The sequence below is a fragment of the Eleutherodactylus coqui genome, chromosome 5 (genome assembly GCF_035609145.1).
Source record: "Eleutherodactylus coqui strain aEleCoq1 chromosome 5, aEleCoq1.hap1, whole genome shotgun sequence".
Lineage (NCBI taxonomy): Eukaryota > Metazoa > Chordata > Amphibia > Anura > Eleutherodactylidae > Eleutherodactylus > Eleutherodactylus coqui.
The window spans coordinates 229,971,174-229,993,456 of record NC_089841.1 but is presented as its reverse complement, the minus strand read 5'-3'; the positions used below and the strand labels follow the sequence as shown (position 1 = coordinate 229,993,456).

At 46.1% G+C, this 22,283-nt stretch overlaps 1 protein-coding gene across 1 annotated transcript in view; it reads left to right on the top strand.

The window, feature by feature from the left end:
* Positions 1-2,548: 2,548 nt before the first annotated feature.
* The window catches only part of ELAVL2 (ELAV like RNA binding protein 2), a 98,987-nt gene continuing 79,252 nt past the window's right edge, over positions 2,549-22,283 (top strand). Inside the window, exon 1 of the mRNA XM_066602012.1 lies at positions 2,549-2,888. The gene's annotated coding sequence lies outside the window, so the exon portion shown is untranslated. The remainder of the gene's footprint in view (positions 2,889-22,283) is intronic.

The window sequence follows — 22,283 nt, the reverse complement described above, 5'->3', positions numbered from 1 at the left end:
TGTAGACAATAGATGAAATGCCAGTTATCAGACACATTGGTTTCCCTTACAGTTAGCACATGTGCTGGTTATGATAGAAGGACTTGGTTCACATAAATCCTTACTTACCTCCCTATTGCACCAGACAGTATTTGAAATGTGTCTGTAAAGCAACTATTCTTTTACAGGGAAAAAAAATTGCTAGACTATAGAATGATAACATAGGGTTAAAGAACGAAAAACACATACAGTACCGTGTAAAAGTTTTAGTAAAAAATGCTGCAAAGTAGCAATTTTTTTCAAGAATGCTGTAGAAGGCATCTGATTAACTCCAAATTTATTCTGCAGCAGGACAACGACCTCAAATATAAAACCAATGTCATTGGCAACTGTCCTCAGCGTAAAGAAGAACAGGAAGTCATGGAAGTGATGATATGGCCCCACAGAGCCCTGATCTCAGCATCATCAAGTCAATCTGGGATTACATGAAGAGACAGAAGGATCTGAGCAAGCTACATCCACAGAAGAGCTGTGGTTAGTTCTCCAAGATGCTTGTCTGCCGAGTTCCTTCAAAAACTGTGTGCAAATAGGATTAGAAGAACTGATGCTGCTTTGAAGGCAAACACTGGTCACACTACATAGTGATTTGATTTTTCTTTTGTTCATTTACTTTTTGTATTTTGTTAATTGACAAAAAAATAAACTATTATCACTACTGTTTTTGAAAGTATTCTTATTTTGCTGCATTTTTTCCAATCTCCCTAAAACTCTTGCACAGAAACTGTAGATCTAAGGGTGCATTCACACGGGCGTATGTGTATTTCGGTCTGTGAATATGCAGCATATTCATGGGCCAGAATACGCTGTTACCCTGGGTTTTCCTGCCTATGGGAGTCTTTTTACTCATATAAATATGCGAAAAAAAAGAACGCACAAAATCGCATTCACTTTGTGCGTAAATACGCAGCATACACGCAGCTTTTCTGCATATTATGCACGCCTGTTGATTTCAATTACGTAATATCTACCAAGATGGGACATGGCGTTTTTTTTTTTACATGACCAAAACGACTCTATTCATTGCCTACTAGGTCCCTTAAAGAGGGGAATTGATGGATGAACTTTGTGATATGTTATTATACAACCTCCCAGAATAAGATAACTACTGCTGATCCTCCTTAAAACATAAATCATGTGTGTCCAAGGGGCACAGTTTTCATACATGTCCTGCTCTACATGAGATCTGCTGTGCAGAATCCTAAAGCATGGGAGCAAGTAAGGAGAACAGCTCCATGCAGCAGAGACCCGGAGGAGCTCTCCAAGGTCCTGAAGCAGGACACTACAGGACAGCAGCACATCATCGCAGGATTCTAGGTGCCAAGGTGTAAGCAGACATCAATAAGCTCCACATGTAACTCCTAAGTAAAATGTAGCAGAGCTGAGTTTGTCACTGCAACATTATCTTAACAACACACTAAGTAAATGACAAATTCAGCTCTGCAACATCATTAGCTCTCAGTTACTATATGAATAAAGAGCTAAAGCATTCTGATCTCCACCAATAAAATGTAAGAATTGTGCTAACTTTAGTGGACTCTGTTCTTTAACATTCCTTGCAAGTGACTGCATGTAGCTTTGTGCACTAGTTGAGGTGCTGCTGGGAAATCTGGGCTGAGCATGTGTTCCTCCAGCCTTAGTAACTACATACACTTTGGAATGACAAGTGACTTGTCCTCATGTCATGCTTAGGCTCCAGGCCATCACTACTGTAGCTTGCTAACACTCATCATCCTTCAGCCACACTTCTAATTCCTACATGCAGGCTCGGCTGATGCAATGTCATAAATCTTCATGGCATTGTTGCAGATGGAAACAAAGGGCAAGAGGGAAAGTGTGGAGTGCACAAGTCTGTGGATGGTGGTCGAAGCATTTACCAGTGTCCCTATAACATGATTGCATCCTCCAATGTAAAGTGGCAGCACTTCAAGGTGGATGAATGCAGGCGATGTCCTGTGCCTAGCACCATGCATGCCATGCTCATCTTCCATCCTCAGCTGCCAATCTATCACTGGAGGGACTGGCAGAGATGAAACACACATCGAGGTCATGCTAAACATGAGATGAAAGGCGATCACATACAGAGGATGCTCGCTAAGAAATCCCTGCAGCAGGAGGAGCAGCCCACCAGTTCCCTGTGACCTTGTTAAGTCCTTGGCCGCCGGAGTCATCTGGATCTCGACCAGAAAACAGAACGCATGCTCGTCTACATAGCAGCGTTATACAGAGGTAATTAGCAGCGCTTAATAGCCTGCACATCTTCCAAAGCCGCTAATAGCATGCATGGCCCCGCCCCCTCGCGCTCATCCAGGGCGTGGCCTGAGCTCGCCAACAGGAGCAGAGCGCAGAGCTCCAGTATCCCGGGCAGGTGTAGTGGAGAGCGCACAGAGCCGCTGCACGGGCTGCGTACCGGGGCTCTCCTTATCTCCAGACATCTCCGAGCTTCTCCACCGAACCCCACTCCCCTTTTTTTTTATTATTTCACACCACCCTTTTTCTCTCCCCCTCCCCATTTTTTTTCCAGGACCCAGAAGATGCAGCAGATAGATCTCTAATTAAAAGAGCAGTAATAAAAGGGGAAGATCATAATAAAAGGGGGGCAAGAATACACACATTGTTACGCCTCATCTCCCAGCCCTTCCTTTGTTTGCCTCCTTAGTTGAGCAGAAGGCTCTTTTTTATGATTCTACTTTATTTTATGCAGTCCTTTAGAAGCCATTGCATGGGGTTCATGTAGAGTAGCCTCCTCACTGCAGCCACAACTGGAAGAAAAAGCCAAGCTATAGGTGAGAGCTGCTGCATTTCACATCCATCTGGGGACACAGCATCCTTTTACAGGCTGACAGCTAAAGGTAAGTTGCTGAATTTCTGACAATCAGACAGAGGTATCTAAAAAAAGTGCATTTCATCTCAGATTTCAGGATCTCTAGAAGTTACATAGTAATCAGGAAGAAAAGCTTCTTTGATCTTCTTTAGCCTATAGGTAACTAGCATTTAGTGATAGTAGTGTAAAGTCTATGATCTTCTATACCTATATGTAACCAGCATCCTGTCATAGGAGTGTAAAGTCTATGATCTTCTATACCTATATGTAACCAGCATCCTGTCCTAGTAGTGTAAAGTCTATGATCTTCTATACCTATATGTAACCAGCATCCTGTCATAGGAGTGTAAAGTCTGTGATCTTCTATAGCCTATATGTACCAGCATCCTGTCATAGTAGTGTAAAGTCTATGATCTTCTATACCTATATGTAACCAGCATACTATCATAGTAGTGTAAAGTCTGTGATCTTCTATAGCTTATATGTACCAGCATCCTGTCATAGTAGTGTAAAGTCTATGATCTTCTATAACCTATATGTACCAGCATCCTGTCATAGTAGTCTAAAGTCTGTGATCTTCTATAACCTATATGTACCAGCATCAAATGATAGTAGTGTAAAGTATATGATCTTCTATACCTATATGTAACCAGCATCCTGTCATAGTAGTGTATTCTATGATCTTCTATAGCCTCTATGTAACCAACATCCAATGATAGTAGTGTAAAGTCTATGGTCTTATTTTGCCTATATGTAACCAACATCCAATGATAGTAGTGTAAAGTCTATGGTCTTATTTTGCCTATATGTAACCAGCATCCAATGATAGTAGTGTAAAGTCTATGATCTTCTATACCTACATGTAACCAGCAAGCTGTGATAGTAGTGCAAAGTGGCATTTACTCAGTAATCAACTACTTTGTTTTGTAGCCTGGCATATTAATTCTATTAACTTCTTTGATTCTAGTGGGTACCTACAGTACCTCCCTCACCTATAGTTCCAGGAAGTACTATTATAGAATGCTCATTTCCAGTATAGGCGCTGTCCATTTCATCTACTGTATGATAGCAGTAAATCAGAGCTCCTGCATTAGTATCACTGCTGCTTGCATCCATCTGCCCTCAAGGATAGGATTTTAGGGTGCGCAGAACGATCCTTATGAGAAGTGATTATTTGTAAGGAGTGTTACTGCTACACTAATGACTAATCTGCATTTGCAGGATCGCAATCACAACTTTTGTCTTTACAGGTACTTCTCCCAGCTATCACATTGTACATGCGTTAGGAAGAAAGCAATTTTATGATCAAGATCTCCCGGTTTAATATGCAGGGTTATTGGCTACCTGTTATGTTGCAATGTATGGTAACTTGTTAACATGGCCTGTGATTTGAAGAGCATAGATAAGCTAGCTGGGAAGCAGAAGGGCAGATTCACACACAGCGGTTTTTTGTAAAACGCCACCACAATTTATTTTCAGCCAAGGTCAGGAATGGATCCAGCAGGCAGGCAGACATATAAGGGTGCTTTCACATGAGCAAAAATATTCTGCAAGCTGAAGCTTAATCTGCAGCTGCGGAATTACACTCCAATACCCACATGTCTAAATGCGGATTTTGGTGTGGACATTTCTGCATCTTTCACTGCGCCTTGCGGACTAATTTTACTCATATGAAAGCACCCTAAATCTTTCCTCAGAACAGACTTCTGGCTTGGCTGAAAACTCCAATCAAAAAATGCAGTGCTTTTCCAAAAAACATGTTTGGGCTTATTTACTAATACTGTCTAAAAGTGAGACTGTGTAAACGTAGACTAGTCTCAATATGCACCAGATTTATGACTCTGCTGGATGATAAATCTGTTGGGTTGTCAGTGTTGTAGCTCCCCTGTAAAAACCCATTTCCCATGTACTAACATAAATAGGCATATACTCACCTCTACATGCTGTATTCAAGCCACTGCTCCGTCCTCACCCCTCTGTTGTTTTCAGGCGGCAGTCCCGCCTGCTTTACAGGACGTCACAGGCGTTGCAGCCAATGATAGCAATCGAGCTGAGCTCTGTGATTGGCCGCAGTGCTTATGACGTCCCGTTAACAGGCTATGGAAGCCTGTAAATATGACGTCAGAGGGAAGACCCGGATTGCTAGCGTGGGACAAAGCAGGGAGAGGGAAATATATACCTATTTTTTATGTTAGTGCATGGATAATAGGGTTTTACTGAGAAGCTACAACCTGGATAACCCACTTAAGGCTAAGTTTAGACCATCTTTTAATTGCCTTAGTTTATTTCAAAATTGCACCAAGATTTGATGCAGTTTCCAAGTATTTCGTGCAATGTAGGCTAAACCCCTTTTCACTAAGCAACAACTTTTTCGGACAAGTCAGAAAAAATTTTTTCTAAAAGGGACTAAAGACACATAAGGCCTCCCTCCCTCAGACAGACTTTTTTTTTAAAGTGTTTAGCGCTGCACTTTTTGGGCAGCAGTAAACACTGGCAGAGGCTCTCATTGTTCTCAATAGACCCTTTGACACAGCCTCTCAGACCGCGACCTTCAAGCGGAGTCCGTTCTATTTTTAGGTGTTTAGCGCTCCCCATCAACAATAAGGAGTGCCAGAAGCCAGCGTTGGCCACAGCAGCGTTGCGGCCGAAAACGCAGCAAAGCGTTGTGATTTAAACCATGGTGCTTTCACCAACGTCTGTGTGAGGGAGGCCTAAGGGCTTATTCCAAAGTGTGTATATCAGCCAGGTTTTCACACCCAGCAGATATACGCTTTCTCTCTCTGCAGGGGGAGGAGGCAGGCCGGGAGCAGTGCACTAAGCTCCCGCCCGCTCGCCACTATTTGCAATGGGAGGGGCGGGATGAATGGAATTTAGCTCCACCCCCATCCAGCCCCTCCCATTGCAAACAGTGGTGAGGGGTGGAGACGGGGCGGGAGCTCAGTGTGCTGCTCCCGGCCTGGCCCGCCTCCTCCCCCTGCAGAGAGGGACAGCGTATATCGGCTGGGCGTGAAAACCAGGCTGATATAGAAACGTCAGAATAAGCCCTAAGGGTGTATTCACACAGGTGATTCTACCATGTGAGTTCTGTCAGATGCAGAGATAAATAGAACTCGGGAAAAGAACACAATCGTTTGAATGAGTTAACCCTTTCCAATCCACTGTCTGACGTCTAAAGACATTATGATTTAAGGCTGTACAGCTCCGATGTTGGAAGATTTCCATCAGGATTCTCTTACTGTATATTGCCAGCCTCTCTGCTGTCGGAGCCTATCCAACGTGTCACATCATGCAGTACTGGCTTTAGCCAGCAGATAGCGCCGTAGTATAACGGCAGAAAAAGAGTAAGCCCCCTAGGAAAACCAGAATACAAATTGGATTGGAAGAGGTTAATTCACAAGAGCGATTTTCCTCTTGGACCGATAGTCTATGTTTGAAAAATCACTGCATGTCCTACTTTTGTGAGATTCTTCAAGTCACCCATTATTTTCTGTGGGAACATTAAAAAATATATATTGCAATCGCATGGCACTTTTATGAGTGATACATTCTTAATGCAGGTTACTAATTGGGACCACAAAACGAAAAAAAAAAGTGAAATAAAAATGCACATTTAAAAAAAAAAAAAAAAAGTCAGTTTTTCACGGACCACAATTGCCCTCACCCGTGTAATTATACCCTTGATGTGGCACAAAGCACGCAGGACAGTTTTTTGATGCAATTTGCACCAGAAAAAACTGTCATATTTTTAATAGTACCGTAAATAAGCCCAAGTGTTAAGACAAATCAAGTTTTCTATATGCAGGTTTGTGCTGGGTGCATTTTTTAATTAATTTTTTTTAGGTTAGTGGATCCAAGGGAAAAAAAAAACAGCATACCTATACTTTATTTTTTTTCCCTCTTATGACCAAGAAAGGCTTCAAAAAACTGCAACAACCAAAACCGCTTAACAAGACCCGCAGGTGTGAACACAGCTGCAACGTAGACTGCACCATAGTATACAACTGGCAGCAAGCAGCTCACTCGGCGGATGGCACCATCATTACAAAAGGCGGCCAGCGAGGCCCGTTACTGACCGCTACCGGGGAGATAATCCCAAGCGAGCGCCGTACAGTGCGGGCAGCTCAGCACAATGCCGTCCACCTGCGTTCTCACGCCTCTCTTCTTACTTCTGCCCTTGCAGGGTTAACGTTCCACTCGCCCCGCCCCCGTGACGTCACGGCTGGAAGCTATATCTTGCCCTCGCGGGCGGCGGCTGCTCGCTAGCGCCTTGTAGTGCTGCGCGGTGCGGAGAGTGCTCAGCGCTGTGCCCGGGCTCCTGGCAGCAGGGTCGCCGTGGATGGTTTCTCGTCTGGTGTGCGCCTCCAACACGCCTCGGATGCTGAGACGGCGCGGGGTTCATGAGCAACATGTGAGTGTGGGAGAAAGCGCGGGAACAGCGGGCGACGCGGAGCTCTGCAGGCGGCTGGCCTTGGCGCCCTTTATCTGCAGCGGCGGAGGGTCGCTGGCTGCCCCGCAGCAGAAGGGAGCCATAGCTGGCTGCGGGTATCAGTGGTGCAGACATGACTAGCACGGGCAGGGCTCAGTCAGGTGAGGGCGCCATTGTGGCAGGCGGCTGCATTGGGCCTCTGTCACACAGGCGGTATTTACAGCGTTTAACGCGCTGAACCTGCTGCAGTGCAGCCTCCATTCATTGCAGTGGGGCCTGAGACGAGTGGTGCAGCATGCGCTGGATGTTCTATTTCACAGCGCCGCAGGGCGGTTTTTACAGCCTACAGCGCCCATTGCTATAAATGGGGTGCGTTAAAAATGCTGTAAAACTTACCTCACCCCGAGGCCAAAAGGTGCCGTCAGCTGACCGTGCATCGGTACTGTGCAACTATGTAGGAGCGATGCAGGCAAACGCGCACAACAACGCTGCTCTGCATGCTGGAAGCCGCGTGTGTGGGAGGGGCCTTGGGGCGGTCTCACGCCTGCGCTGGGGTCAGTTCAGGGTTTCCGTCACTCTGCTGTTTTTAGAGGAGAGAAACCAAAATAAAATTGCAACTTTGTTTTCCCATTGATTTAAACGGGGTCTAAAAAACACCCCAAAAAGTGAACGGAAAAGTTTCAGCTTCTTTGACGGGAAAGTGGCATTATTTTTTCATCCCCAAAAATTAACCTGACAGAATTGAAGTAAATCGAGGACTTTCTATTTTTAGGTTTGTTTTTTTTTAAAACCCCTTTGAAAGCAACTGGGAAAAGTTTTTTTAAGTTTCTCCAACAACGGAGCAGAGAGAAGGAAAGCCTGAACCGACCCCCCCCCCCCCGCAGGCGTGAAAGCAACTTAACGTTCTCTTACGGTCACATATGGTGGGTTTCTCGTCTGCGGCAGGGATTGCGCCTTCTCGCTCCGTTCGGGCTTGCATGCAGCGCTTTCTTCCGACCCGACGCAGATGTGGAAGCGTCTTTCCTCCTCTCTCCTTGTTATCGGAGGGGCGCTGTGCGGGTACTGCTCTAGTATGTGTGGGATAGCCTGCTCTGTAGTCTCAGGGCTCAGGTGGGCGTATGGTGGCTGCGTATTGTATCTACACACATGGCCGTATGTTAAATCCCTCGCAGCCTATGGCTCTTTTTAGATGAGCCGATTCTCGTTTGTACGAGCGACCGAGTGACGTCACTGCCGGCTCGTTGGCTCTCGTGCCGCCTGTGCAGACAGGCGGATACATCGTTGGCTCGTTCAAACAAGAATCATTTAGTGGCTGTATGAGTGAATGAGACGCACTGAACGATTGGCATTCTGTGCTGCTTTTTTTATACGCGTGTGAAAAACCGCAGGTGTGAACGTCCTAATTGAAATCCATGGGCTTTTAGCACCGAGTATTACGCAGGACACATCCGCCCGTGTGCGTGAGCCCTTACCAGGCACGTGCCCGCTGGAGGGCATGGGGCATGCTTGTTGAACGCCGTTATCAGACTGCCTGCACTCCTGTTTTGGTTGGGCCACTATCGTGATATTAGCGCTTGGACGGCGGTGACTGGCTCCTAAAGCTTGTGGTGTTAGCGCCAATTCACACAATTTCTTCAGCTGTCCCATTTATCCGATTATGGCATGCAGAAATTGTCCACATGGGACGGCAAATCTGTCGTGCTCCGGCGTGGATTCGCTGGCCGCAGCATGTCTTTTTTTTTTTTTGCGTTTCGGGCGTGCGTCTTTGTGGGAGCGCCAGTCGCAACGGAAAAGCATGCGGCCGTGCCTATCCAATGTCCACGGCAAAGTCCTTCGGATTTTGAAGTTGCGCTTTCCCAGCTGAAATCTCGTGTTTTTTCGCTTAGGCAAAATCGCAAGATTTCCGCTGGGAATGCGACCTGTGTGACCCCAGCCGAAGTGTTATTTATACTTACCTCTCCAGCCTAAGTTTTATACTTACCTCCCCTGGTGATGGTCTTTTTAAGGGGATTTTTATGCAGAGTGATTATCGCAAAAAAAATAAATTACTGGACCGTTTAAATTTGACCGCTAAAAGTTCAGTGTAAACGCGGGCCGTAATTGATGACCAATCAGTCGTTCGCTCGGTCATTGTTTATTTCATGCAGGCATAAAAATCATGGTTGGCTCTTTCGTTAACCGTTTGGTTTGAACGCCGATCGATCAGTCATTCTCATTTATTGCTACGGCGTGCGGAACGATCCTGTAAAAAAAGAAACTTTGTGTTTAAACCGAGTAAACTGATATCTATCGCTCTGGCGAATGATTATCGCTGCGTGAAAAAGTATCCTAACAGGGCAGTTATCAGAGAAGTCTATGTAACCTTCATTAGGGCCCATTCACACCTGCGTTTTGTGTTGACCTGATCTGGATCTCAAACCCTAGCTTCCGGGTTTTTTCCATGGATTCAGTGCACAGATCTGTTAAAAAACGAACAGATTCTTTCAGTTTGCTTCCGTTTCTAACCAGGCCACCCCTTTAACCCCTCTGTGAACTGCAGTGATCGGGGCCAGGGCTTCAAGGTATACAGATTGTCACATGGGGTCTTTTCCAGTACATTAGGCTCCTATTACATGTAAACCGCAGGCAGTGAATCAGTGAATGTGGCTGGCCTTGTCCCGGTGACAGAAGTGATGAGTACAGGTGCCGGCCACAATTGGCATAACGCCACCTTGTGTCATAGTCCCAGTGACCATGCAATGGCTGGCGGGACCGCCAGATTGGGAGTTGCTCTTAGCAGCTGTCTGTTCTGGACTTGTAGAGTGGGAGGGGTGCATCCTAAGCAGAGGACACTTTATGAATGGGAAGGAATGGGTTAATGTTTGCAGTGCAGGTGCATCATTTGTGCCTTTTTTTATCAAGCTATAGAAGCCTTTTAAGTATTTTTTTTTATTCGCTAAAGTAGACTTCAGTCTGTCTCCAGCAGTGTTGTGGCCTGAAATGCACTGGAGTCATGGCTGCACTGTCTGAAGTGTCTTGCAGTGCGGCCGTGCATGTGTAGTCGTTAGTTGCAGCACTCAGATATTGGTCCCAGGTGTCTCTGATCTAGCAATCACAGGGAGTTTCCCATTACACACGGCACAGAGCTACACATGTCAGACTGGCTCATGTGGTCGTACGTTTCCCCCACTTTGGGGATATATTAATGCATAGGAAATTTGCTGCAGATTCTGCATCTCTGTAGCGGCCCATAGCGGTCATTGTAACACGCCGCTGCAGTATGTATGACGCAGGTTTTCTCCGCAGGGGGATTTGAAATCTGCATTGAGAAAACAGCGACATGCCTTTAGCGGTCATGTCCACGACCGCGTTTTCACCGCATATTATGCGTGTCGCATGGCTGTGTGATACACAGTGAATGGAGTCCATGATACAAAATTGGTACTATGTTGCAGGAAGACGTATTACGCTCATGAGGCCTTACTGATGCGGAATTTGTCGGAAATTCCGCACGTGGATTTACTCATTAAAAAGGGCCAAATCATGGTGTGGATCTGTTGGCATGCAGGGCCTAGCTGCGGATTTCTGCCGCAGTTTTTGAGGTGGAATCTCCACTAAAAAACCCAACATGGATTCCGTTGTGTGAATATTGCTTTATCCTGCTAGTTCTTCACAGGTTGCCACAGGCAGTATCAGCAGTGCGCACATGGAGACAACGGACCTCGTTGCAGGATTATGCTCTTGTGAACAGAGCCTAAACCAATAATATAGCGGTTTCCCATTGCAACACATCAAGCTGATTTTTCTGTACAAGTTAGAAAACTGATACTTCAAGGGGCTTTCCATGCAAAATACTATTAATGACGTATCATCAGGATAGGTAATCAATAGTCGGCTCTGGTCCGCTGCTTGGACCAATAGTCAGCTGATGGGGCTTGCTGTCAGTGCTGCCATACAATGGGGTCTGAACAGAAGCCGTCGCTCTGAACCCTAGTGGCTGATGCTTGTAAATGTAGCCGCAACTCGCACTGACTTTTTGAGAGCCCGAACCTGAAGCTACAAGCATCGGCCACTACACAGGGATCGGAGCAGCAGCTTCCACTCCGCCCCCTGTGCATTGCGTTGCTGATGGGTGCCTGATTGGCCGGGGTCCCAGGTTGGTGACTTTAAAATTAATCTAGCCACCCACATGAATGCCACTTTCCAGTGTAGTGAAAGTATGTTCACACACAGTGGATTTGCAAGAGGAAAAGCAAGTACAAGCAAGGCGAATCAGATTAAGGCCGGCTTCGCACGGGTGTATTGGAGCGCACAATACACAGAGAATAGAACCCATTGATTTCAATGGGTTCGTTCACATTTCCATATTTTGTGCGTGCATTTTGGTTGCACCAAAAAAATACAGCATGCTTTATTTTTCTGCGTGTTTGCGCACCAATGGTCCCCATAAAAGTCAGTGGGGGGGGGGGGGGAGGGGGGGTTGCATGATTCATGGAACACTGCGGAATTCCGTTGAAAGAACACATCTGATACTCATTCAGACTGGCCATTTCATGCAGTGTTTGCTGCAAATAAACAAGGTTTTCTGCGTGCAAAAAGTACAGTAAAATACGCCGATGTGTGCGGAAAAAGCATAGTTAATTCGGCAAATACGCACGCGCTCATGTGAAGAGGGCCTTAAGGAAATCTCATTTACGTGCTGCTGGGAAAAAATGCATGTTATTTGCTGGAGAATCTCCCTTTAAAATGCAAAGTGAGATTTAACCCTATTCACCACCAAAAGCATACATGTATACCCTCGGCTGCCGGGTAGCCATTCAACCACTTGGATGCCATGCCCAGTGCTGTCAGCAGCATCTAAACACTGTCACCCCATCAGCGCCAAAAGAGTCCTCTAGTCAGCCTCACGGTGTAGATGACCCTCCCAACAGCCATTGTGTGAGCGTCACATGAACCTTTATAGAGTTACTGATGGTAGGGGATCATGTGATAGAACGATAGCGCTTTCTTTTCCCTATGATCTCCCCTCACCGCTCAGAACTTCATACACTGTTAGGACATCACACTGATGCGCTAATTTAAATATGCCTGTAAATTGGCTGTCAGATTAGGGGGCTTTCAGTTTGTAGGTGGTCCGTGTTTTGTAGACGGTAATATGGAGCTAGTGCATGTATCTATTTACAAGGGCGTATATTTCAGTCTTATTTTAGAAATGCAACATTAGCGTTTTATGTAAATAAATATGCCCATTCTAGTCTATCCAAAGTAATTAACCCTTCCCGCTGCAGCCCTTTTTTTTTTCCCTCCACTTTCAAATCATAACTTTATTTTATTTGTTGACATGACAACTTGTTTTTTTGTGGAAAGAGTAATATTTTTCAATGTATTGGAAAACTTTTTAAAACTTTCTAAGGCCGCCTGCACACGGGCGGAAATCCTGCAGCGGTATTTCCCGCAGGATTTCCGCCGCTCAAAGCCTGCATAGGAGTGCATTACAATACGCACTCCTATGCAGACGGCCGCGCGAAATCTCGCGCGGCAAACAAACTGTGGCATGTCCCTTTTTTGTGCGGGGCTCGCAGAGAAATGACACCCGGCCGCCGGCTCCGGTCTGCGCATGCGCCGGCAGCCGGCACATGAAAGATCCGGGGGCGCGGGTGAGTACGCGCTAGTCTCTGCAGGCGCTGGGGTCGGGTCTCGCGCCGAGAATTCTCGCCGCCGGATCCGACCCGCTCGTCTGCAGGCGGCCTAAGTGAAGCAAAATTTAAAAAAAAATGCAATTGTGCCAGTTTTTGGGCGGATTTGTTTCTATGGTGTTCACAGTGCAGTAAATGCCATGTTATCTTCATTCTGTGGGTGAGTGACAGATTTATAGTTTTAAGTTGTGCTGCTTAAGAAAAAGCTTTAAAAAAATGTTGCCATCTTTTGATCCCCATAACTTTTTCGTCGATTGAGTTTTGCAAGGGCTCGTGTTTTTTTTCCAAGGTAACCTATAGTTCTTAGTACCATTTTGGTGTACATACAACTTTTTGACTTGTTTTTCTTTACTTTATTTTTTCTGGAAGACAGGGTGACTAAAAAGCTCAATTCTGCCATTTAGCATTTTTTTGACCTTCCTTCACTGTGTGAGATTAGTAATGTGATCTTAATAGGACTTCTAAGGATGCAGCAATATAAATTCTTACACTTTGTTTTCTAGTAATGAAAATCTTTTTTACTTATTTTTTACATATTTGTTTTTAAAGTCCCCATAAGGGACTTGAACTTGCAGTCGTTTGCTTCTATAGTATAATACAATATCTCCCTTGCATCATACTGTAATTTTGCTGGCACTCTATTAAGATGTGCTAATGGACAATAATTCATGGCAGCTTTAGGGTCCTGGAAGACAGCCTGCGATCCCATCACAGGGGCTGTGTCGGAACATCTGATTCCCAATCGGGGCATTTAAACGCTGTCAGAACGGACTGGCATTTAAAGTGTATACGACGAGCATCGTACATGTATGGCACAGGTCAGGAAGGGGTTAAAATACGAATGCATATGCTCGTCATTGGTTTCACGGAGGTGCGCAGTGTGGCTTTTTTTTTTTTAATTCCATGCCCTGTTTCCGAGCGGGGTTGCATATGAAATCAGTGCCCATACACAATGTATTGGGTGTGGAAAGCGTTACATGCGCTGCCTATACAGATGTACAGCGCTCATGCTGCGTGGTATGCCGAGAAATAGAGCATGCTGCGTTCTATTTCTTATGCGTATTGACACGCAGTATCTACACGTACGTGTATCAATGAAAGGCCATTGACTTTCCTTGACTCCATTCACTGCGTATCAGTACACAGTGAAAACCCGTTTGTGGATATGAGCCCTAAGTCCAATCGTTAATAACCCGGTCAGGTGCAGGCGGCCTAACACATACAAAAACATGTCACAAGAGCTGGCAAGACCGCGAATGTCGGTGAGGTAATGACGAAGGCGTGCCATGTTCACACAGCATGTTTATTGTATGTTCGGCATGTGCGATTGGAATGCTGCCAGTGATTGTGCCAAGTGCATCTATAGGATCCAATGTACCTGATGTATGTCGAGGGCATGCTTGTTGGCATATGTTTGGAGGGCATGTGCCAACATACCTTTTTCAACTGTACTAAAGAACATAGAATACACTTTTCAGTTCAAAGACGCATTTGCAAGGAAAAGTATACAACACTTGTCTCTAATGGGTTATTTACAACACGTGTTGGTGTATCTCCTCATGTTCCATGCCAATGCCCGATAGCCTACGGTTCCATCTACCTCCCGGTATTACTCAGATGGAGACCAGGATCTCAGTTTGAGTAGCTGTCTATTCATTTCAGGCATTTGTGCCAGGCAGAATCGTGTGAACACTCCCTTACATGTAACTGTATAGCAGAGGTGCACATGTGGGATTGTACGTTTGGACCACACCGGGAAATTTTCCCAGCGTATATGGTGAATTTAAAGGGGTTTTGCCGAGACAGGTTATTCACAGGATAGGGGGATGATTTTTTTTTTTGGATGCGACTTGTGAAAACCCACAATACTAAGAACGGGGGTTTGGTCGGGCCACGAGGGAATGAAAGAGGAAGTTGCACAGGCGCGCTGCTTCTCCATTACCTTCAATGACAGCGCCTGCATATCCGCTCAACCCTTCACTACGTTCCTTCGGACCCCCGTTCTCAGGATCAATGGGGATCCCTGTGATCGGATCCCTCCAATCATAGTTATCCCATCCACAGTACAAAACCCCTTTTTAGTACAGATTCAATGTGACTATAGCCTTGGAATGAGTAAATGGTAAGAGATCAGAGGTGACCCCTGCGTTAAACTTTCCGGTCACATGGTGTAACTTGTGTTGGCAGTGTTCACACCTCTCTTGCACGGACTCCTCTAAATACAGAGTTTTTACTAGGTGAAATAGGCCCGAGGGCTCTGTGACCAGCAGAACAGCCTCGGTCTTCACTTTACTTAGAGGTTCATAGAAAGGTTACAGTATTAATGTCAGTAAACAGAATTTCGTGACCTTTAACACTTCTGTATCTCCAGAAGATGCTTAACGGGGCATGAATTTTATTTTGCACTTTTTTTTCCTGTTTTTAAGTGACCAAAAGAGAACATTCCTTTAATTCTGTTTGAGATGGTTGATTACATATTTTTCTTGAGGTGTGTATTGTAGTGTTTTTTCGTTACATCACAACCCTGTCCACCCACTAGGCCCAGCCTAAAATCAGAAAAAAGGATCGCATAGTTGCCTCTCCTGGAGCCTTGGGACGCAACTGAGAGCCACCGGCAGTATCGGCGCCAACTTTCAGGTAGATGGCCCAGCAGAAGTCAGATGGCTGCAGTGCCACCTTATATACATCACCGTACATACTCAAGTGTACGTGGACGCAGCGGACACCTGACTTCCGTCTAACCAGAAGTTGTCGGTGGCTTTCAACTGCACCCCAAGGCTCTAGAAGTGATTATGTGGTCCTTTTTTTAATTTTAGGCTGGGCCTAGCAGGTGGGCAGGGTTTCTCCGTTACAACAAAACCCCTTTAAGTCTTCATGGTTAGAGAAACTAAGGCACCACTTGCATACAAAAGTGTGAATAAGCCCTTGGGACATATTTAGGTGGTGTATGCAATGCTCATCCAAGAAACGTGAGTGCAACTGTTTTGTGGGGCGAGCTGCAGTTTTTACCATTTTTGGGGTAAACTGCTGGTCAAAAGTCTTTGGATACATGAACATTTGGAGATTGGCTAAAATGCGATAGCAGTGACTGTAAGGGCTCATGCCCACAGCCGTGACAGACTCCGCAAGCGGATTACCGCATTGGAGTCTGTCACGGCGCCCCTCCCCCCCAATGACCCCATACTCCCTCCTTATCTGCTGTGTAGCTCCCGCATGACGTGCATGCGCAGTACAGCACATGATGCGCCGGCAGTGTCATATGACGCGGAGGGCGGGCCGCGTATTCACACTATACTTCCGCTGTGCTACAGCGGAAGTGTAGCGTGATGGCTGTCTTTAGAGATGAGCGAACGTACTGGGATAAGCACTACTCGTCCGAGTAATGTGCTTTATCCGAGTACCTCCCCGCTCGTCCTGAGATTCGGGACGCGCTGCGGAGCGGGGAGCTGCAGGGGAGAGCGGGGAGGAACGGAGGGGAGATCTTTCTCTCCTTCTCTCCCGCCCGCTCTCCCCTGCTCTCCGCTGCGACTCACCTGTCAGCAGCGGAGCGCCCCGAATCTTTCAGGACGAGCGGAGAGATACTCGGATAAAGCACATTACTCGGACGAGTAGTGCTTATCTGAGTACGTTCGCTCATCTCTAGCTGTCTTCCATTGACTACAATGGAAGCCGTCCGCGCGTATTCCTGCTGCAGAGCAGCGTGCACATTCAGCTATTGGGTTCAATAAAATCTAATAGCTGTGGTGAAATGCCGCGTTGTACGGAGCGGAAATCCGGCTTTGGGCATTAGCCCTTTAAGATATTACCGTATGTTAATAAACTGCTAAATATTCTGAATGTAGCCTCCTAAAAGTAAGCAAACGGTTGACTATGAACAATTAACACCCTGCTGGGTGCTGTCGTTGTCCATGTTTTAATATAGTTCTGCTTTTTTTTCTACTGTTAAACTCTTAAAGACCTTTTAAATTGGGCAACTGTGGGGCTCATTAGTGCCCGACAGCTGTCTTAGCGACTATTGCTCCTGTACTTCTATATGGGATCGGTAGTTACTCTGTGAATGGAGGTGGAGCGGCCCGGAGAGCGTTACGGCTCGCCTGCCTCCCTTCACAGTAAACAGGCAGACGCTCAAAGATTGAATGAGTCCTGTTTACATAGCCTAAAAACCAAGTGACAACTTGGATGATACCTTTTAGCTACTTGAAATGAGTTGTAGAAAAGTGAGAATCAAGTAATTTATAAGGAGTCAGAGTAATATTTATATCATGTCGTCATAAGGATTTACAGTTAGTGAGTTGTAGAAGATTTGGGAAGTTCTCGGCACGAACAAATGTGGCCAAGGGATGAACGCCATTAGCTACACTACACTCAAGGTAGTCTTTACATTTATGACATTGCCTCAAAACGGAGCATCCCCAGGTCAGCTATTCAATACACCAAGTGTTTTGTGGATTAAAAAACATCCACGAAGTGGGATCCCACAGGTGACTACGAGGGCAGAAGATAAGCCCATCATGCTTCTCTTCAAAGGAGAGACTCAGCAAACTGCTCCTGAAATTCAAGCACATTTCAACTTGGGCCACAACAAGTGGGTATATGTGGGAGCTGTCAAAAGGAGACTTGGATCAGCTGGTCTCTTCGGTAGAGATGCAATGTGTAAATAACTGCTTAAGGCAGTAAATAAAGTGTCTGTAATGGGCACAGAAACAAGAATCGGACTGTAGAAGACTTGAAGTGTTTATGGATGCGTCCAAATTTGAGATTTTTGTGAGTAAAAGAAAAATCTATACGTGTGACGCTCGGCGAATGAAAATATGATATCCCACTGCAATACACCAACAGTCAAAAATGAAGGGTCTGTAATGGTGTGGGGGCGCTATCCTATGGGGGAGTGAGAACACTGTATAGAATCAACTGAATTCTTGAACACACAGGGTACCACAAAATCCATATTCACCATTCAGTCCCTGCAGGGAAAAAATGATTGTCTGAGTATGGATTCATTATTGAGCAAAAGAATGACCCAAATCATAACTCAAAGCTTTGCAAGAACTTGGCGACAAAAGAGGGCGGTACCCTGAAAATGACTTGGCCACTCAATGGAACTTCAGTTTGAAGAACTCGACTATGAGGTGAGGAAACGGTGCCCAACCTCTTAAGAAAGCCTCTGGGTTATATTAAAAGCTTCATAGAAGAAATGAGAACCAACCATTTTACAAAATGTAGCCTAAAGTAGTCAAGTGTTTAAACGTTTGCGGTAGTTTCTTTGATTTAAAGTTTTTTGTTTTCCCGTGGTAAATGTCTTGATGTTAAATTTCTTGTATTCTATGAGTAAGTTTTTGTTTTTTTTTCTTTTGTTTTGATTGAATATTCGTGTTCTTCTTGAATTTTTTTCGCCCTTAAAACGTTATTTGTGGTGCCCAAATCCTTTAGATTGGCAGCGGACATGCTCTTTCATCACTTTTTATACAGTTTTTATTTTAGTTGCAGGGTGAGAAAAAACTGCGGTTGTGTCTATACGGGTTATCTCTCATGGCATATACCGGATGAGAAATTATAAAATGTGTAATAGTTTGTAATTTTTTTGGACACCTTGCTAAGTGTGTAAACTGGGAAAAGTGTTTTTTTTTACTTTTAATTTTCTGATCAGTCTTAAGATGGAACCAAACAGACCAAAATGGACATAACGGGGTTAATTTTGTTTCTGTCCAACACCAACTGCGCTGTTTCAGCCAGGATTTTGTAGAAATTGGGGAGGGAGATTGAAGAGAATCTCAGGTGTGAATGATGTGTAGTACTGTGCTAAGAGGGGCAAAAAACTGCTGTGCCCCATGTTAGGGGGGGTGAGGGGGGTTGCTGTACCTGCTGTACGGGTTGATAGGATCAGGTTTTCACATGGCATTTGAAGTATATATTTTCTTCCTTTGTTGTGATGCAGAAATGGGCATATTATACACAGATTAATCTGAACTTTTGTTTTGTCAAGAGGCTTTTAGAATGGTGGCCACTTCTGGACACTTTACACTTTTTTCTCCCTAGGTGACTATTGCCACCACTGGGGAGTTTGAGTACTGAAAGCTGAATCACTATTGAGTTCAGTGCTGGATATACAAGTCCTAGACTCAAAAAGAACCGCATAGTGGCAGCTGCTAGCAACCAGGATTTATTCCACAGGGGGGAAACCTTGTGGTTGGACCTATAATTGTGGTAACTAGAGATGAGCGAGCACCAAAATGCTCGGGTGCTCGTTACTCGAGTCGAACTTTCAGTGATGCTCGAGAGTTCGTTTCGAGTAACGAACCCCATTGAAGTCAATGGGTGACTCGAGCATTTTTGTATATCGCCGATGCTCGCTAAGGTTTTCATTTGTGAAAATCTGCAAAACACAAGAAAGTGATGGAAACGACACAGAAACGAATAGGGCAGGCGAGGAGCTACATTTTGGGCTGCATCTCAAGTTCCCAGGTACCACTATTAAGCCACAATAGCGGCAAGAGTGAGACCCCCCCCCCCCCCCCCACTGTCAGCGTAAAGATCGTTCTCCTCTGCCACAGCTGTAACAGCTGTGGCAGAGAACGATTTTAGCCCATTGAATTCAATGGAGTCGGCAATACAGCCGGCTCTATTAAAGCAATGGGTTGCCGGCGTACGCGGGATGAATTGTCGGGAAGGGCTTAAATATATAAGCCCTTCCCTCCAATTCATCCAGAAATGTGTAAAAATAAAATATATATATATATATATATATATATATATATATATATATATATATATATATATATATATATATATATATATACACATACACACACACACTTACCTGGTCCCGGCAGAACGATGTTAGCCCATTGAATTCAATGGAGCCGGCAATACAGCCGACTCCATTGAAAGCAATGGGCTGCCGGCGATCGCGGGATGAATTGTCGGGAAGGGGTTAAATATATAAGCCCTTCCCTGCAATTCATCCAGAAATGTGTAAAAATAAAAAATATATATATACTTACCTGGTCCCGGCAGGCGGAGTTCAGCGCTGCAGGCTGCAGTTCTCCTGAACTGCTCTGAACAGCTGTGAGTAGTATTCAGCAGCCGGGGATTTAAAATCCCCGCCTGCTGAATGAGATGCCTCTGATTGGTCACAGCCTGACCAATCAGAGGCATCCCTCACTCACACCCATTCATGAATTCATGAATGGGTGAGTGAGGGCTGCCTCTGATTGGCTCCATTGAATTCAATGGGCTAACATCGTTCTGCCGGGACCAGGTAAGTGTGTGTATGTATATATATATATTTCCCCCAGTCGTCTCCACGACAGCACCAATGAGATTGCCTCCTCCTGGTAGGACAGGAACATACTGAGAGGTTAAAAGCTCCCCCCCTTCCCCACTTTCCTCAGTGTCTTCCTGTCCTGCCAGGAGGCAGGATCTATGAGAGGAGCTGGTGGAGAAGCCAGCGAAAGCATACAGGCGGATCGGAAGGCAGTGGCTCACCCTGTCATCCCTTCGCAGCCAGACGACTCCCGGGACGCCACATCAGGGTGGTAACCCCCGGGCCAGGTTCCTCCCGCGGCGGCCCATAGGGGGTTCAAAGCGGGAGCCTCAGTCCCCCTCGTCCTCCGGCAGAAATTACAGCGCGGCGCTCCAGGAAGCCCTTTGACGGCAGGGGGCGGGGCGCCGCATCTCACGTCCAGCGCGATGACGTCATCGCGTCTGCATTAGGAGCGGAGGGGGCGGGGCTTAGCGCAGGAGCGCGAAAATTCAAATAGGAACCTGAGAGAAGCCAGAACAAAAAAAAAAAAAAAAAGAAAAAAATCCTAAAGAAATCATGGGAGGCAGCGGCAAACATCCTTAGGCCAGGGATCGCAGCCACTTGCGTGGCGCGGACCCTGGGGGTATGGTTAGAGCAGCTGGAACTACATCTGACCAACAAAACGCCGAGGGATCAGATCCTTAACTCCCTTCCCATACTGCGCATGGCCACTAACTTCTTAGCGGACGCCGCAGCCGAGACCGTCAAACTCTCAGCAAAAGCCACAGCCCGCGCTAACTCAGCCAGAAGGGTGTTATGGCTGAGGTCATGGTCAGGCGACCTGGCCTCAAAAAACAAATTGTGTGCCCTCCCTTTCTACGGCCAATTTCTATTCGGACCAGACCTAGATAAAATTCTAGAGAAGGCGGCCGACAGGAAAAAAGGGTTCCCTGAGGAAAAACCACAGAGAGTGAAGACCTTTCCCCGGGCCCCAATGCAGCAGCCCGAGGCCTACCGAGGCAAGGGCAAGACAGGCCGCTGGAGTTACCCCAAGGGGGGCAGAGGAAGGAATATCCTCTTCAACCCCCATCAGGGGGAGCCGAAGCAAAGACCCTGACGCCATCCCCGTAGGGGCAAGGCTGGGGAGCTTTGTGGATCAATGGGCCGCAATCTGCGGGGGCCCATGGATCCCAAAGATCCTACAGCACGGATACCAGATAGAGCTGGTATCCATCCCCAGAAGGAAATTCATTACCACGCGAGCCCCAAAAAAACAGCTACATTTACTAGGGCAAAGCGTGCGCGACTTGCAGCGGTTAAACGCAATATCTCCCGTACCGCGAAACGAGGAAACCCAGGGCTATTACTCCAGGCTCTTTTTAGTAAAAAAACCCGGCGGGAAACACCGGACGATAATAAACCTGAAAGACCTGAACACCTGCGTCCGATACAGGAGATTCAAAATGGAAACCATCTCCTCGACAATAAAGTTGATCCCCAGAGGAGCCTACATGGCGTCCATCGATCTGAAGGACGCGTATTTTCACATCCCGATCCACAAAGATTCACAGAAATACCTGCGGTTCGCAGTGGACATGGGCGGAAGAACAGAGCACCACCAGTTCAGATGCCTGCCCTTCGGGATATCCTCAGCTCCCAGAATCTTTACCAAGATTATGGCGGAGGTAGCCGCCCACCTGAGAGAAAAATCGATCCTAGTAGTACCGTACCTGGACGATATTCTATTAATAGCAGAGTCCAAAAAACTCCTAACCAAACATCTGGAGACAGTGCTACAACTTCTCCAATCATTGGGATGGATTATAAACTGGGAAAAATCCAGCCTAGATCCCGGCAAGCAGAAGACGTTTCTGGGAATAACTCTCGACTCAGAATCGCAATGCTCCTACCTACCCGAGGAGAGAATACAAAAAATCCGCAGAATAGTCAAAACCTTCCTACGAAGACGATTCTGCACAATTCGGGAGGCAATGTCTCTTCTGGGGAGCTTGACATCATGCATCCCAGGAGTAGCATGGGCCCAGGCCCACACCAGAGCCCTACAGGCCGTAGTCCTAT